Genomic DNA, 17,525 nt, shown 5'->3' on the forward strand with positions numbered 1-17,525 from the left:
TCATACTTTGTGTACACGTAATAATTATACACATCTGCGGGTAACATCTATTGAAGTAATATTATTAAAATTCAACAATACTTGTTTTTATAATTAGAAAATAATTAGTAAATTAAAAATTAAATTTAAGCATCAGTTACAACAAATCAATTTTTTACATCCTGTAATTATAAAATTATTTTAATCGATATATCGACAAGTAATAACCAAAATAATCATGCGCAAAATAAACTCAACATAAATTTAAGGGTATTATATTACTTTTAATAAGCTATTATACAAACAAAAAACCTCCTTTCTCGTTAATAATGCTTATAAGTAAACTACCAATTACTTGGGCACATTAATGAGATGAAAATAATAAAAATAATAAGCCATTTCTTTTCTTTTGAATATTTATCCTCTTAGTGTAATATAAAAACCTCTCGGCACTTTATTCCCCAGATTTATATGAAATAATTTTTTATAAATTCATACTTTGGTGAACATTTACCGGATTGACGTTGAAACCAACGAAAAAAAAAATCTACTTGACATTTATATATTTTTTGTTGGCAAAGTCCACTTTTAACGAAGCTGCATAAAATTAATTTGACAGATTGCAAACTTTTAAATTCTGACCCATTTTTTGGGCTTCGTTATTATTCATGCATGCATACATTTTATTATATACTTTACACTAAATATGTACAGTGTTAATTAAATATTTATTAATTAACGAGATCCCAAGTAAATAATAAATCAAGTATGGGTGTAAGTTTAATAAAATTGGCGACGCATATAATAATGGAGCTAATCCAGGTGCGAAACAAACAAACAGCTGTCTTTATCACATTTAAATATATTCATTTATTCATCCAGTAAAACGGCGAACAATATATGCACGTGAATTAATGAAAACACATATGTGAATATATGCAGCAGTAGCAGCAGACTCTAGACCCCCATGTGGTTTACATGCATACAGAGTTTACGCTCGTACAAAGTTCCATCAAGTGTACATATAGCTTCAGTATGTATATGAAATGAGCGAAATATAGAGATAGAACATGCATTGATATATATCACTTTACATGAGAAACTGCCACCGATATACACATATATACGTCGATTTACTGTTAGCTATTAGCTTTCGTTGCTAAGCAATATATAGCAACTAAACCTTTCTCTGCATTATTACTTGTCTTTATCATTATTATCATAATCATCATTGTTATTATGGTAATAACAATGTTTATTGACGTGTTAACATTAGATTAAATGTTAGAACATTTATGATACTAGAATTGTATATCATGAATAAGAAATTTACATCTTTGCAAACACAGCTTATGATACTGATATCTGAAAATTTTTTAGGCCAATAAACATCAATTGAAACATGGTGTAATGACTATAATACCAATAATATGATAGCGTGATGGATTGAGGCATTGTTGGAATCCTCAAGCGAAGCCACATAACTGGTAACCGGAAAGTCAGGGTTCGATTCCCGGCGCCGGTAATAATTAGGGTGAAATATATGAAAGTTTTATGCAGGTCAAGTTTGAGATTGTTTGCAATTAAATGATTGTATGTGTAATTATATAAAATTTTAATTCCTAATGATTTTAGAACGAAATTAAATTTTGCACGGAAAAAAGAAAACAGGAATAATTACAATATAAAATGTAAAATCGGTCCCGTCGTAATCAAATGTAGAAAAATTACAGTTTGAAATAACATTTTTCTAAATTCAATTTTTAATTTAATTTTCAGAGCTTTCAATGTAAATATTACATTCTACAATGTAATTCTTATAAAATCTGTAATAATTACAATCTAAAACTGAAATGTTTCCAGTTTTTATCACGAAGCGCTACGTTGTATTATATACTGTAATTTTTTGAGTTTTCTTTTCTCGGTGTGTCATTCAAGTAATTAAAAAAATTTTCAATTATAGAAAATACATTGTATTGAACTATATTTTTTAAATAAAAAAGTTGGCACAAAACAACATTAATGGATAAATAAAAAAAATATCTACGTTACAAATATCAAGGATTTATTTAAAAAAAATTAAATTCTCACGAATTGGCTTAATATGAAAATTCAAACAGAGAAATATTTATTGTTTCAATGAAATAATAAAGTTGTCTGAGGGTATATACGTGTATGTTTTATATATATATATTAGAGAAATTCTACAAGAATGAACACAAAGAGGATTTGGCATCAAACATTCAAACAGTAAGCGGATTCGTTCTGTTTATTCAAGCGCAAATGCGCTCTATTTCTTTACAAGCAATATCGAAATTGTATTCATATATTAGCTGATGATATTTCATTCCAGATAACGGCAAAACTCTGTTTTACTTTATTTTTAAATATAATAAATAAAAATAAAATGGGGATAAATCAGATCTGTGTATGCAAATGCATATCTGTAGCCTGTAGACATAATAATAAAAATGAATGAATAAAAATGTTTATGCTGGTTGTTTGTACTTCTACATGAAAATGTTCGAGTCTATTAGCTGAATAAAAAAGTATTTGAGTGGAGATGAGTGCTAAATCGCGAGTTATGTTCTACACGAGGAGCATTCGGCCCTTACTTTTAAGTACCTACTTGTTAATATTTCACTGACTACTTAAAAAGTCACTCCCACTTGGTAATTACGAGATGTTCATTTATTTTTTGTTTCAACTTGACGAGCAAAAAAATATAAAATAAAATAAAAAAAAAGAAAAATTCAACTTCATCCGAGTTTACTAAAGTTAATTCGAAATCCGGAAATACGAGAGAAATCTAACAGAGTCGCGTAGTAAAGCAGTATAGTGTTACGTAGTATACTACACAGCAAAGAGAACCTGCAAAAGCATCCCTATATCTTCTTACCTCCAACACTCGCGTCTACAACGAAAGGCGTAGACAGAAGCACAGAAAACCGATCTCAAAGTTTTTCAATGTGACCCAGCAATAAAATTCCTCGCTAAATTTTTCTCTTGTTAGGATGAAAATAAAATGAATATATTTTTACACTTTAAATTTATTAAAAAACAAAAAAATTTGAATCCCTCTGAAAAATTTTTATAATTGAATTTTTTTACACAAATAACTCGAGTAAAAAATTTAAAGTGATATAAAGTTTGTGAATAAAAGTATCCTGTTTATAACTTGATGTTTTTATAGCATATTAGAGCAATGTAACAATAACAAAAATAATTTAAAGTGAACGCGCCATTATGGTGTTCATTTTACAAGTTAAGAGAGTAAAGCACATTCTTTATATTTTTAGACGGGCAATAAAATACAACTAATGCAATATAGAGAAACAAAATATAATAATATTAATATAAGTGATGTATGGGCGAAGCGCGACCAAAGTTCTTTGTTTAAATTTTAGTGTAAGAAAAAAAAGATATAAAAATGTTCATGAGTGTGACGATCTCGCTAATGTAATAGGTATTTCTTCCATTCTGTAAAACGTGCGATGAGAGATAATAAGAATGTCTATAGTAAAGAAGATAAAAAAGAAGAAAAAAGTAAAAGGTAAAGTTTGAGCATATCTTTAAAAAAAGGAATAAAAGGGGATCCATTGAGACCGCACACGGATATGGTGTGCGCTTTAATGTGGCTTTCGCCACACATACTAATTGCCAAGTATACTTTTAGCTGTCTGGTGAGCCAGCTAAACCGATTCACTTTAAACATACACTCATATGCGGGTTTGTCGTATATGTGTGAATAGTATTAAATGTACAGAGGAAGCTAAGTAAAGCAAGAAGTCTTATTTTCTTAAGGTACCCAACCAAGACCATACTAACGTAAACGCTATCGGCTTCGCCATCTGTCACTTGGCTTCGTATCGCCCGAAAACCCGCAACCGCGTAGCAAGAAATTTTAAAATCGGGTAAAAGAAACAAAATTATCTTTGTATTTTTTTCCATCCACACCAAAACTCAATTATTTTATCGTAAATTATCGCCAAACCTTTTATTATACTTAAATTGTCACGCGGCCTTTTTATTGCTCCAGCTTTTTCAAGCGAAGCGATACTGAGTTATTTTCTTATCCGATCACTCGGTCATCAAGAATTTTATTGTTTCCTTTAAATACTGCTATAATTATCCTCTAGCGTTGGCATTTTTATGGAAAAAATTTACAGAGCAAATACCAATTAATCACAAAGTGGATAATTTTTTATTTGCTTTATTCTCTCACAGTTAAATGAACTCTGAAGGGGATTTAGTTTATATAGTACTTACAAGAAATTTGTAAAATGATAAAATTAATGCAGAATTAAATCTTTAAATTTGAATAGTTAAAAACATTTTAATTAATTACTTTTAAAATAAGGCTGGCAATGGCCTGGTCGGCTCGGTGCTCGCTTTTCGAAAGAGTGGGACCCGGGTTCGATCCCAGCACGCACCAATATATTTCAGTGATTATAATTAAAAATATGTGCGTTACGTTACGTTGCCAGCCTCTGGAAGTGGCAGAGATAGCCGGGCGGCACACGTCTGACTTGGGCGATCACACATTTAAGCAACAACTTGAATGGGTGACCACTTTAGTCAGCGTTGGCTAGCGCGAAGGATCTCTGCACACTAGGAGAGGGGCCTAATGTTCCAGTGGTCGATAAAGAAGAGTTTCTTATCAATCACTGTAGACTTAGCCCAGCTCCGACTGTACTGTCATGGGTTTTCTCTGTGGTTTCCCCATGATTCTGTTCCAACAGCCTGAGAAGGTGAGGTTCAGGGTGAATACGGTACAGAAAGCACAAGTCGGTCCACAGCCGCAAAAATTAAAAGTAGAAATGAAGTGTCGGGTGGGACTTGCTGAGGTCCAATATGAGAAATAGAAAAAGCATAGAGCTAGGAGAAAAAGGGGAATCAGCCTTATAAAAACCGAGAGGTGTACAAGTAAAGCACTATAATATAGAATAAAAATAAAATTAATTACTTTTAAAATGGGTTTCAAGCCTAAAAATTAAATTTCGATTTAAATTTCCGTAAAGAACATTAAGGAGGTACTGTGCAAAATCACTTTTCTTACAATATTCTTCATTTTTTGAATACGCGTACTTTCAAGTGTCCTCTATACGAATAATTTTTTTTTAATAGTCCTTGCAGTGCTAATTTTCGAAATATTAGCAATTAAAAATCGTACATTCAACATATATTCCCTACACGGAAAAAAAAACTTCGTTCTGGTAACGTAACTGTAGAGTTACCACAACTATACACAGTTTACTGTTCGTTGTAGAGTTACAGTAACAAAATGTTATTTAGTTCTGAGAACTCAATGTTGTTGAGCTCTCAGAGCTCTACGGGATTGTTCTCAGAGCCAAACGGTATAGTTGGGAGCGCCCTACGTTGCGCAGTAGTGGAGTGCGCTGACATATTTCATAATCTTCTAAAATGCCAAATATAATTATTTTGTTACTAATCTATATTATTAAAAATATATAAGGACAATTAAGTTCCCAATTTATTTATTTAAGGAAATAGGTTTTGTTTTGTCAAATTGAATTTCGTTAGAACAGTTTTGCATTTATGGTTTTTCAAGGTTCATTTGCAGTGACTGTTAATTTAATTTATTAGTTGAATATATTGTGATAAGTGATAAGTTATCGGAATACATTAAAAAGACCCCATTTAACACAAAATAAAATTTGTTTCCGTTTATTTATCTATTCTCGTGCATATACGGTAGTGATTTTATGTCCAATATTTATTGATATAATTAAGAAAATACGATAATTTTGTGACGACCATATTTTTATTTTACAAATAATTTTTATTTGTAATATAAGTTCTATTATTATTTTATTTCTATTATTTCTATTATTATATTTATTAAATTATCAGTGCTAAATCGTAAAAAAAAATTATTAAGCAGACTTCCAAAAATTTGTTATAGTCTCAGAGCGATCCTGTAGAGTTGTGAGAAGTAAATAACGTTTAGCTCTCAGAGCTCAACGATGTAGAGTTGCAAGAGCTAAACGGTATTGTTACAATAAGAATACGTTAACCTACTAGAACTTTTTACAACTAACTAACTACTATAGAGTTCCTATAGCAAAATTTTTTTCTCCGTGTATCCTGGCCGTAGTTAAAGTAAACATTTCATTGAATAACAACCATACTTTTCTTAGAATTTTTTTGAAAAATTGAGAATATTTAATTGAAGTTATAATAAGTATTTTTTATCAAAAATAACACAAACAAGCGGTATTCATTTTTTTATAAGAAATGTTTGAAGTTAGTGACTTTCGATATTTTAGGTGAGTGGAAGTGAGCGATAGTCTGTAAAGAGAGGCAGCACTAGTGCGTGAGAAAGAAACCAATAGCCCTAACCTATTGGTGTCTTTCTCTTAGAGCAATACCTCCTTAAATGTAAAATATTTATAAAAATTTTAAATCAACTATATCGATGCTTTTGTATCACATCATTAAGTAACACTACTAGGAAAATTTTAGTACTGTCACGAAAAACGTTATCGTAACAGAGCAGAAATGAGCTTATCGCTGATGGCTAGGAGTAGTTAATATTGTTATCGATTAATACTGCGGTTTGGAGATTCAGTTATCATTCTCTATAAAACAAAGAACCGAGTCGATAAAAACATCTGATGAATTAATTAAACTTTAAAAATAAATTCATTTAAAACTGAAAACATCCGATTTTTGGAGTACAAAACATCACCAGTAAAAAGTTTCATTACCAGTAAAAACAAGTTTGTTTTATTTTTTTTCTGTTAAATTTCCGATCCGGATAATTTAACATCAAAATGGTTTAGCAAGAAAGAGAAATTGTTTTCCTTCTCGGTGGCCCGGAAACTCTTACTCGGTCTGAGCAATGAGTATAGCCGCTCGTTTACGCCAATGGACCAACGAGAAACAACTTTTTTGCAAGCAGATGCCCTCAACAATCCACGATCCACAATCCAGATCCAGCAGCCAACATACACGTGGACAAATAAAGTGTGTTATCCTTCCATAAACACCAGCACACACCAACACCATTCGGAATGTCTAATGAGTGTGTATCCATGTCCTCTAATCGAGCTGATCATCAATGTAACTACGGGGAAGACTTTTTCGGCAAAAGCTATGCAATATATACAATTCAAGTCCGAGCAAAGAGCAAGCCTGGTGTTTTTAAAAGTCACAATAACTTTCGGTGAATGGACGTGGTGGTAGGTGTGCATGTCGTCTCTTTAATTCGTTCGCCATTTATTCCCTTTGGCCACCTTTATTTCAGACTTAGCAGCTTGCGAAAATAAAAACCGGCTCCAGCATCACCATCCGGTATCAGCATCAGCATCAGTACACCAAACCCGAGTCAAGTAGTATTGAGTATGTACCAACTACCAACAGAGTCCAGCCAATTTTATTCCACGCCAGTATGCGATGTGTAACTTGGCAACTGCTGGCAACTCCCTCGTTATTACTGCCAACCACCAACCACCCGATTCTCTTCTCTGTGTTCACCTCTCACAGTACATACACAGCATTCAGCCTTCCAATGCTCCCTTTTCGCTCTTTATCTTTGTTTCACACCCATTTTTTATTTTTCTTTCTCCTTACGCCCTTTTATTTATTTATTTATTTATTTTTTTGTTCCTTTATACGGGGAAAATAAATCAAGAAAAATGCCTCTCAAATAGCCAATTATATCCTCATCTGAAATGCTTGTACGTGACTCAATTCATGTACATGTACATAGTAGATACTATATACTATATACTATAATACATAAATATTATGAAAAACATCAAAACGAAATAACCAGCAGCTCTCTTTTTCCTTCGTTTCACTATTTTCATTTCGGTTACAAATTAACCCGTGGTACTCGGTATTTTTAGACTTTGGACGGCAAAGAAAACTTTGGACATGTTTTATAATGAAAGTCATATATATACATATACCTATACTATACATTAACTTTTGGTTGCTTAAGAAGTTTTGAACTCTCCGGAAATTTTATAAACGCAATACATTTGTTACCATCAAGTTACAGTATGCATAAGTAGTCTAATTGTCGTAATTGGATGACTAGCTTATAACCTGTTAACTTTCATTTTGCTTAACTACATTTTGCAGTCACTCTACATTTTGCAGATTTTTATGGCTCTGCTATTTGCCCTATTGTCACTTTCATTACCCAATCAATCATTGGTATTCAAACGAATTAATATATTCAATTACATTTCACTTTATGAAAATGATTAAGAATTCAAGAATATACACTAAAAAAAAATTATCTTTTATTAAGTAAAATTTACTTAAATCTATATAAATTTCTTAGCTCCAGAATTTTTCTACTTAAATCGAAACAATTAAACTCTTCAAAATAATTTTCTCGATTTAAGAATTTTTCTCTTGAATCAAATTAATTTTTTTCAGTGTCTCCATTATAAAACAATTGGCTTTATAAGTCAATCTTATCATGATAGAATAATCAATTGATAAGGAAAAACCTACTCAATATTATTTTCTTTTAATATTTTTATTTTTTCTAAAGACGTTTATAATACTTTATAGATATTTTCTAATGTAAGTCATTAAATTTTTAGTTTATTGGCTATCCATTTTAATACAACAATTTTTTCTCTAATTTTTCGTAATATTGTTAGTTAGCCTGTATTTCCCTCTAGGCATAAACAATTTATCCTCAATTCATATATAATTTTGTCATTAAAGATAAATTTGACTGAAAAAATAATTTGGACGGTCCAGACCAGGACTCGAACCTGGATCTTTTGGTCCTGCGCCAAAGGCTCTATCTGTTAAGCTATCCGAGACACCGTCCACAATTACTATTCAGTCACTTTTGCGCTTAACCAAAAGATTCAGGTTCGAGTCCTGGTCTGAGTCGTCCGAATTATTTTTTCAGTCAAATTTATCTTTAATGACAAATTTAGATATGAATTGAGGATAAATTGTTTATGCCTGGAGGGAAATACAGGCTAACAATATTACGATAAATTAGAGGAAAAAATTTTTGTATTAGACTGGATAGCCAATAAACTGAAAATTTAATTACTTAAATCAGAAAATATCTATAAATTATTATTTTCTCTTCAAACCATTGTTATAAAAATTGTTTGTCAAGTTTATCACAATTTAAACGTTAAACTATGCTGTTCTGGCGTAGTTTGTTAATATATATCAACGCTATTATATTGAAAACGAAAAATAAAGTGTTACACAAAGGTAAAAAGTGTACGAACCATAAGTAAAGTTAGACAAAGCAGTTTTTTGCTAGCAATCTACGTGGCAGGTATAAGACCTTGTGTAACGCCCAAAGACCCTTGACAATCTGACAAATAAAAGTAGTAAAATTCCACAACAGTAGAAAAAGGTTTTTTTCACCTATCCGGCGAGTTTTTTTATCTTCAAACGCCGGTACACTGTACCAGACGTATATACTTCCTTTGTAGAGAAAATTCGCGTGGAATTTCATAGGCCAAAGTCCTCGTTTCAAGTCCTTTATATATACATTATTTTCTCTTCTATTATTTTATTTTTTAACTGGTACTTTTCCTCTCTCTGTCTTTTTCCATTAATCTTTTTCGTTCCTTATCTGCCAACAGGAAAAACTAAATCGACAGAATGTGGCTCAAGGGTAAACAAGATGGAGTTATTATTAAATGTATTTCGTCCTTGTTGGCTTATCGTACTCGATTTAGTTTAGTAAGTCTAATCAGGTTGTAATAATAAACCCGTTTAAAATGTAATATTACACTTCACTGCACCACCAAAATAAAGATACACATCCACGGTACGAGCTTCAAGGTGTTTCATTTCGTTAACATTTAACCATCAAATTTTAATAAAGGTTTGAAGTTCCAAAAATAAATTTTAGAATATACAGAGTAGAGACGAGACGGAAAACTAAATCGCGTTCCTGGTTAAATAAATATACATAAACCGGTACACTAGGTAAATATGAAATAATATAGAAAGTTACCTCATCAACTTAAATATTGTACCATCTCCGAGATTAAAATACGAGATTAGTTTCAGGTTTATTAACTTTTTACATCAACGAATATTTATTTTCAAAAAAATATTTTTGATATTATCTTTGAAAATTTCGATTTAGATTAATAAATAATTTTAATTCAGAAAAAATTTTTAAAATTTAAAATTTAAATTCTTAATAAAATATTTGATTAAAAAAAAAATGATTAATTTATGTTATATTTAAAAAATTTTAATTATAAATTAAACCGGAAAAATTTTTCGACCAAGATGATTGTGTAAAATATTTGAAACTCATTCCTAGGTAAAAAAATTTCTTTTAAATTTGGACACAAAAAATCGACTCGCTTGAGAGAACAAAAAAATAAATCTCTGACGGAAATTCAGTGATTCAATTGAAAGCTTTATTATCAGCTAAATTAATTAAAACAAAAACAGAGCAATGTTTTGAATCATTCAAATACCCTGGGGAGAAAATCCCGCGGTTTAATTAAATCACTCATCAATTGACTAATTATCTAATAGCGAATTAAGCTGCTTATAAAAGCGAAAATAACCGTAGAGTTATATTTTGATAGGAGCATTAATTTTACAAGAACTTTTGTGAGATATATAAAAGATAAACAAGAACAAAGTAGAGATTTAAAAGTAAATACCTGAAAATTTAATCATACTCGTGAACTAATTATAACTAAGCTTTATCATCTTTATTATCTCTTATAATCTCTGTCTGTGAATATATAGTTTATAGCTCGTAGCACGACAAGGTTCTTGAAGATTATTACAATTTCAAAATTGTTGCATACATTAATCATAGAACAAAAGCCCGGTGATATGGTTTAACGTGATGAGACAGGCAAAGTATCTCGAATGAAACTGGAAAACGAGTATTATATAGCGCACCGGTATTACCAAAGCAATGTACCTCTCCCCATTGTATATAGATGTATACAATCTCTCCAGAAGAATAAAGCAAGGGAGAAGTTTAAATAGATCTCAAGGTAATTACGGAAGAAATTTGAATTGCCTTTTGAATATTCATCCAAGCGGTTGCACGTCCCGATTTGATGTTTAGTCATAAGACTCCCCAACGAAAACCCACTTCTGAAATGCAATCGAGACTCCATAACTATCGCGATGCCCGGGATACGAATAAAACCAAACTATTGTATGGAAATATTACTAACTTTTAACGGGAGAGAATTAAGCTACTATTTTATTATTTTAATCCGCTTTAGAGCAAAACTTATACATCCAATTTACGCTTCAAGGATAAAACTTTATCAAGTACGTATTACTATTTCGATTGTTACTCATTAATGAGAGATAATAATAAGTAATTTGATACTTCTGTTTCGAGCACTAAATTCTCGAAAAGTATATAGTCTTGAATTAATTTTACTGTGGCTATAAAAACTGATAAAATTGTTTTCATTGTTACGATAACTTGAATTTACTTAGATAATATTTTATTACTCTTTTTTAATAGAATTAGTTTGGAGTAAAATTGAAAAAAAATATCATCATTATTATTAAAAATGAAAAAAACTTTTTAAAAGTAAGAAAAACGTTAAAATAACTGTAAAAAATTATATTTTTTACTTCAAAATATTAAATTAATTAAATAGTAACACAAAAGTAAGTTTCCAAACTATTTTGATCGTATCTAATATATATCAGTTAAAGCAGAGTTATCATTTTTTACAACTTTCAAGTGTAAATTTAAAAGTTTTTAAAAGGTAAAAAAAAGAAGTTTAAAAAATATATGGAGCAACAAAGTTAAATAAATCACATAAATTCAGTTTTCATAATACTGTGAATAATGTAATGTAATTTATATGCATGTCTTACATATTATAACTGACATAAATCAGTCTCCCCAGTCACATCAACTTTATTTCAATTACAACATTATTCTAGTGGATTTTAGTGGTTTGAAACAAAAATATTTTTTGGTTTTTCTCTTCCTCTTTATTCGAGTCTCTAGGCACTTGTGCATTTTATCAGTACTTTTGAAACTCACATTGCGTTTTACATACCTGTATATATCTATGTGTATTTAAACTTTTTGTAAAATTTATTTATTCATGTTATGCACCCGAGATCCAAATACCCGGTTGTACTTTAACACTTTTATATCTATGTATCCATTAAAATGCACACGATGCCGGCGCAGTAATTCAACGAGATGTGTGTTAAAGTAAAAGGTAACTCGCTAATTTATGGCAATTATCATTTCCCATTTTCTCATTTCTCTTGCCCGACACGTAACATTAAAGCTCGTTTATTAGTTGTACAGGGCAAAGATTAAAAGGAAAAAATAGAAGAAGAAAAACAAGATAAAAATGGTTACCAGGAACAGACAAAAAAGTTTAAAAGAAGAGTCGTGCTGACTGCATTGGAGTATGTGCTATTTCAGCATGACCCTCGTACAGCCATTGCACGTATCTCTTCGACCACTAAAGTTCCGTTTCGTAAATTTTAACCAAACCACTGCTGGAAATGGAACATTTTACAACTTTGATGCCCCAACTTCTTAAAGAATCTCAAATAAATATGAAAAAACAAAAAAAAACAACTTACTTTCAATATACATAATTAATAAAATAAACTTGAAAGAAAAACCACTCGCTTTTTCTGTTGAAGTTGAGTTTGTTTACAAACGTAAATTGAGAAAATAAAAAACTTTGAGCTTTCACTTCGCAAATTATCCAGTAGTTTTAGATTCTAGTTTTTTCATCGCTTTAAAAATAAAACATTCCATAACACTTTTTCCTTAATGAAAATTACTCGGTAGAATTTCGTATTTAAATCATTATCTATACTAATAAATGGAGAGCCAGTTTTTTTCCGGTTATACTGCGAAAACTACTGAACCGATCGGAATAATACTTATACCATAAGATGCAGCGTGTTTCAGAGAAGGTTTTAGTATATGATATGTTGGTGATTACTTATCCGGAACCTATATTTTTTTGACTTAGAAATAATGAATTTTTATTGTAACTAAATTTATTCTACTCGATTGTCATTTATTTAAAATAAATTTTTTAATTCTATTGGTTATGTTTATATACTAGACAGATTTTTTCACTTATGAGACCTGCAATTTTTTTAACTAAAACTTACAATGCTCATCACAAATTTTTTTTTTTCATATTAATTATTATTCATTTTTGTAAGAAAGATACGGGAATGTTATAATGACTGCACATTGAAAGTTACAATGAATATTAGCTAAAATAATTAGATGGATAAAAGGTGCATGCCAATTCGATAGAATTTGGAATCTGTGCAAGTCAAAACAATACTCTAATTAAATTTCAAGTCTAGATCTAAAAATGCAATTCTATAAAGCGCCCAGCGGAGCGGGCGAGTAAGCTAGTAAAATTCTATAAATTCTCAATGATTATTTTTTAGTGGATAGTTGTGTTTTTCTAGATTATTTAAGAAATAATTCCAAAAATGCATTATCAAACTAAAGAAAATTAATAAGATACAAGATATTAAAGAAAAAAATTTTTTCTGAGCTTCATAAATTTTTACCCTCAAGCTATCAAGAAAAGGAACCTTTTTTCGTTCTACCCATATATTAAAGTAAGAATTTAAAAAGAATAACATGCATAAAACTTTCTTAAACTTTTATGTTTTTTCATACTTATCGACAGTAAAAATAAAAGATTTATAACCAATATTTAAATAAATAAACTATCAGAAAAATGAATTTTAAATTTTGTATAAAAATTTTGACCTACATACAGATTTTTCCATTTAATATTAAATATTTTAAAAATATTTAAGAAATATTAATCAAAACTAAACATTTCTTTTCTTTGATTACTTAAAAATAATTAAAAACAATGTCACACAATTAAATAAAACTCCTTCATAAATCTGTAACTTTCACTGTCATAATAAATAAACGAAAATAAGTGACAAAAAAAAAGGAGTGAAAGAAAATAAACAAACTTACCCTTGATCTTGGGACGTTCACATGTGCACAAAAAACAAAAACTTCCCGCCATTCATCCAGCCAAAAATAACATCGTCCCGTAGAGCGTATAGTATCCCGTACTCACCACTTAAACAGAAATAATAACTTTTAACAATGTAAATATGTTGGAGCGAGGAACAGCACACATATAATTATAATTAAAACATGTACATACCTAATAGCAATAACTAACAATAATAACACCACCGGTACACATGAACGTCACGTATTAATAATTATTTGTGCAACTCGTAAATAAAATACATAATATTATCGTATTATATAGTACTAAGCACGGTGTACTGCGTTGTAGGCTGTAGGTTGTAGGATCTAACCTTGCACGCGAGTGAGCTGCCTACAGCTGTCTGCAGTCTCCAGTACAGTTTATTCGTAGCTCGTCTACAGGGAAATCCTCGGCACCTCTCCTCGCTGGCCTCGACCGTCTCTGTATCTGAACTGCTCCTGCTCCTCTACCTATCCACTCGGCACTCTGCACTCTACTCGGCTGGCTCTTGTCCTCACGGTCGGATCCTGCTCCAACACAACAGCGTGAGACGGCGCGCCCGCTGTCAATAACAGAAACGAGTGGCGCCGTTCGGATACAAGTTCCTGCTACAGTCAAATCCCGCGCATGCACAACCACAAGCACGAGACGAGACTTTGCATAACGTACGCTAATAATAAAAAAAGTTTGGAAAATCCAAAAGTGCACGCCTCATAACGCTTATTCATTTTTTAAGAAAAAAATTAATTGTGTAATTGATTAAAAAAAAAAAAATTATAAAAGTAATTTCTCACGGAGTATTTTTTATTATTTTTTAAATATCGGCGCCCTTTTTTCTTGTCATACACGCACGCAGTCTAAAAAAATCTAGCTTGATCAAGTGGCGCCATAGTTTTCACGTGTCAAATAAGAAAAGTTCGTTTGGCTTTGTACGGTTGTATCGTAGTGAATTTTAATAAAAATTTAATTTTAAAAAAAATACGTAAGCTAGGCCACTGATATGAAATTCGGACCCAGTTCATCGAGTTCTTAAACTAATAAAAAAGATCCGGTCTTGAAATATCATTTTGTTCGGGAGTAACCGTTGGTACATCCAAAATGGGGTGACATCCGGACGTCCACGTAAAATTTTTTTCAAAACGTTTTTTTTTTTCAAAATAGCAAAATGAAATTATTTTAGAAAGTAAAAGATGGTTTAATTTATGTGTTTTTTCGGTGTACATCTACTTATATCATTGCATAAGTGTAATATGGTTGTGATAGAGGCATTTAAAGATCACAAAATTGTTTGACTTTGACGAGTCGAGTATAAAGCACAACCTCACGCGCTTCGCGCTATGAGGCGTGCAATAATAATATTCAGGTTTTTATTTTTGTTTCTTTTTTTTTTTTTTAAATATTTTTAATATTTTTTGAGATTGAAATTATCAGACATTTGATCATTTTTTTAATTTTATTATGAAAATTAAGTTAGCCGACATCTAAAAATTTTTAAACTTTTTTTTTCATTGAAAAAATCATCAAAAAAACAAAAAAAAATTTTCATTTGTAAAAAACTTGAAAAACTATAACTGGAATTTTTAAAAAATATTTTTTAGTTCTAATTTCATAAATGAAAAATGATCAAAAAATTAAAAACGTCGGCTAACTTTACTAATATAAATATATTTTTTTAAAGAAAATTAAAAAAAAAATTCTTAAAAATTATTAATGCATTAAAAAATGTCTGTTAAATTATCATACTGAAGTTAGTCGTCAGCTGTCAATTTTAAAAATTTTTTTAACGGATCAATTACAATAAAAAAATGCTTCTAAAAATTTTCACTTATAATTTTTATTAATTTTCACACGTGGAATTTTTTAATTAATTTTTTTTTATAATAACTTAAGGAGGTTCGAGCTCGTTTATCGTCAACCATTTATTCGAATAAAGATTTGACAACATCGCGTCAACAGCTAAGAAAAAAGAAAAGGATATAAATATAGTTACAGAGAGAGAAATGTTTAACTTACACACTCATCCACGTCTCAGTTATAAGTATAATCAAGTGCGCTATTGCCAAATCTGTTTATTTATTCCGGCAAGTAATAAATACAAAAGTCATTTTATTACTTTACTTTATCAAATAAGTAAAAATCATCAATTATTAAATTGTTTAAATTATTTTAAATTAAAATAAAGAATTTTGACGAATATTAGGAAGACTAAAATAAAAAAAAATTTTAACATTATTTTGACTCATTACTTACGCTCGAACTTCCTTAAAAATATTATAAATATTTTTTGAGATTGAAATTAAGTATCAGAAATTTGATCATTTTTTTTAATTTTATTAAAAATATATTTTTTTTAAAGAAAATTTAAAAATATATATATTTTTTTTAAAGAAAATTTAAAAATATATATATTTTTTTTAAAGAAAATTTAAAAATATATTTTTTTTTAAAGAACATTTAAAAATAAATTTTAAAAAATTATTAATGCATTAAAAAATGTCTGTTAAATTATCAATAATACTAAAGTAAGCCGACGTTTTTAATTTTTTGATTATTTTTCAATTACTAAATTAGAAATAAAAAATATTTTTAAAAAATTACACATAGTTTTTCAAGTTTTTTACAAATTAAATTTTTTTTTTTATTTTTTTGTAATGATTTTTTCAATAAAAAAATAATTCCAAAAATTTTTAAATGTCGGCTAATTTAATTTTCATAAATTATCATATTGAAGTTAGCCGTCAGCTGTCAATTTAAAAAATTTTTTTAACAGATCAATTACAAAAAAAAAATGCTTCTAAAAATTTTCACTTATAATTTTTATTAATTTTCACATGTGGAATTTTTTAATAAAATTTTTTTTATAATAATTTAAATATTATAAAATTCTAAAAAAATTTTAATGTCTGTCTTCAGTGTCATGTTAAATTCAGTATCATAGTATATATTTTAAGATTTTATTTGATGACGCACCTTTCACTAAATATGTATATAACTTCTTATTCTCACTTAGATTCGATATTTTTTCTCTTTTGTTTTGTTTACTCTACTTTAGTTATTTGTTCCAGGTCGGATGAAACTTTTGACAACCGGAAGTGGTATTTTGGAATTTCATCTTTCAATTACAGCTGTTCTGAAAGTTAAAGGGTATTGTTACTAAGTTATTTAAGTATGTATTACAAACAAAAGAAATTAAACCAACTTAGCAAATAAATAATTACAACAACAATAATAGTAACTAGTTTTGAAATTTAGAATCACTTAATTTAAGTTACCAAAACTTACAGACAATTTATATTTATATACGTTAATATATATTATATGAATGGACGGATAAAACAAGGAAAGTATTTAAGGTTTAAGTACAAAATGACATTTAGTTCAAGATGTTTATCTTTGTCTTTTTTAGGGAGTGAAAGAGCCAAGAACTGGCTCATCCGAGTGCCCCACCAACTGACAATCAAGAACAGGCGAGGTTGAATCCTGTGTGTTAATAATTTTAAGGGGAAGGGTTTACATTTTTTCTCTCTCTCGCCCTCTATTGGACAAACGAAA

At 29.5% G+C, this 17,525-nt stretch overlaps 1 protein-coding gene and 1 long non-coding RNA gene across 4 annotated transcripts in view; one reads left to right on the forward strand and one right to left on the reverse strand.

Moving 5' to 3' along the window:
* The window catches only part of LOC123261986 (alpha-mannosidase 2), a 165,369-nt gene extending 150,854 nt beyond the window's left edge, over positions 1-14,515 (reverse strand). For 2 of the 3 annotated variants that reach the window (XM_044723939.1, XM_044723937.1), the window contains exons 1-2: positions 14,145-14,515; positions 13,949-14,056 (exon numbers count right to left, since the gene is read on the reverse strand). The gene's annotated coding sequence lies outside the window, so the exon portion shown is untranslated. Of the gene's footprint in view, positions 1-13,948 lie in introns of all 3 variants that reach the window. The other variant, XM_044723938.1, reaches the window with a different exon arrangement.
* Positions 14,516-14,565: 50 nt separating this feature from the next.
* On the forward strand, positions 14,566-17,457 carry LOC123261992. The gene is made up of 3 exons (XR_006508820.1): positions 14,566-14,638; positions 17,039-17,117; positions 17,380-17,457. It is a non-coding gene; the product is annotated as an uncharacterized LOC123261992 (long non-coding RNA).
* Positions 17,458-17,525: the final 68 nt, after the last annotated feature.

Source organism: Cotesia glomerata, linkage group LG3 (assembly GCF_020080835.1).
Source record: "Cotesia glomerata isolate CgM1 linkage group LG3, MPM_Cglom_v2.3, whole genome shotgun sequence".
Taxonomy (NCBI): Eukaryota; Metazoa; Arthropoda; class Insecta; order Hymenoptera; family Braconidae; genus Cotesia; species Cotesia glomerata.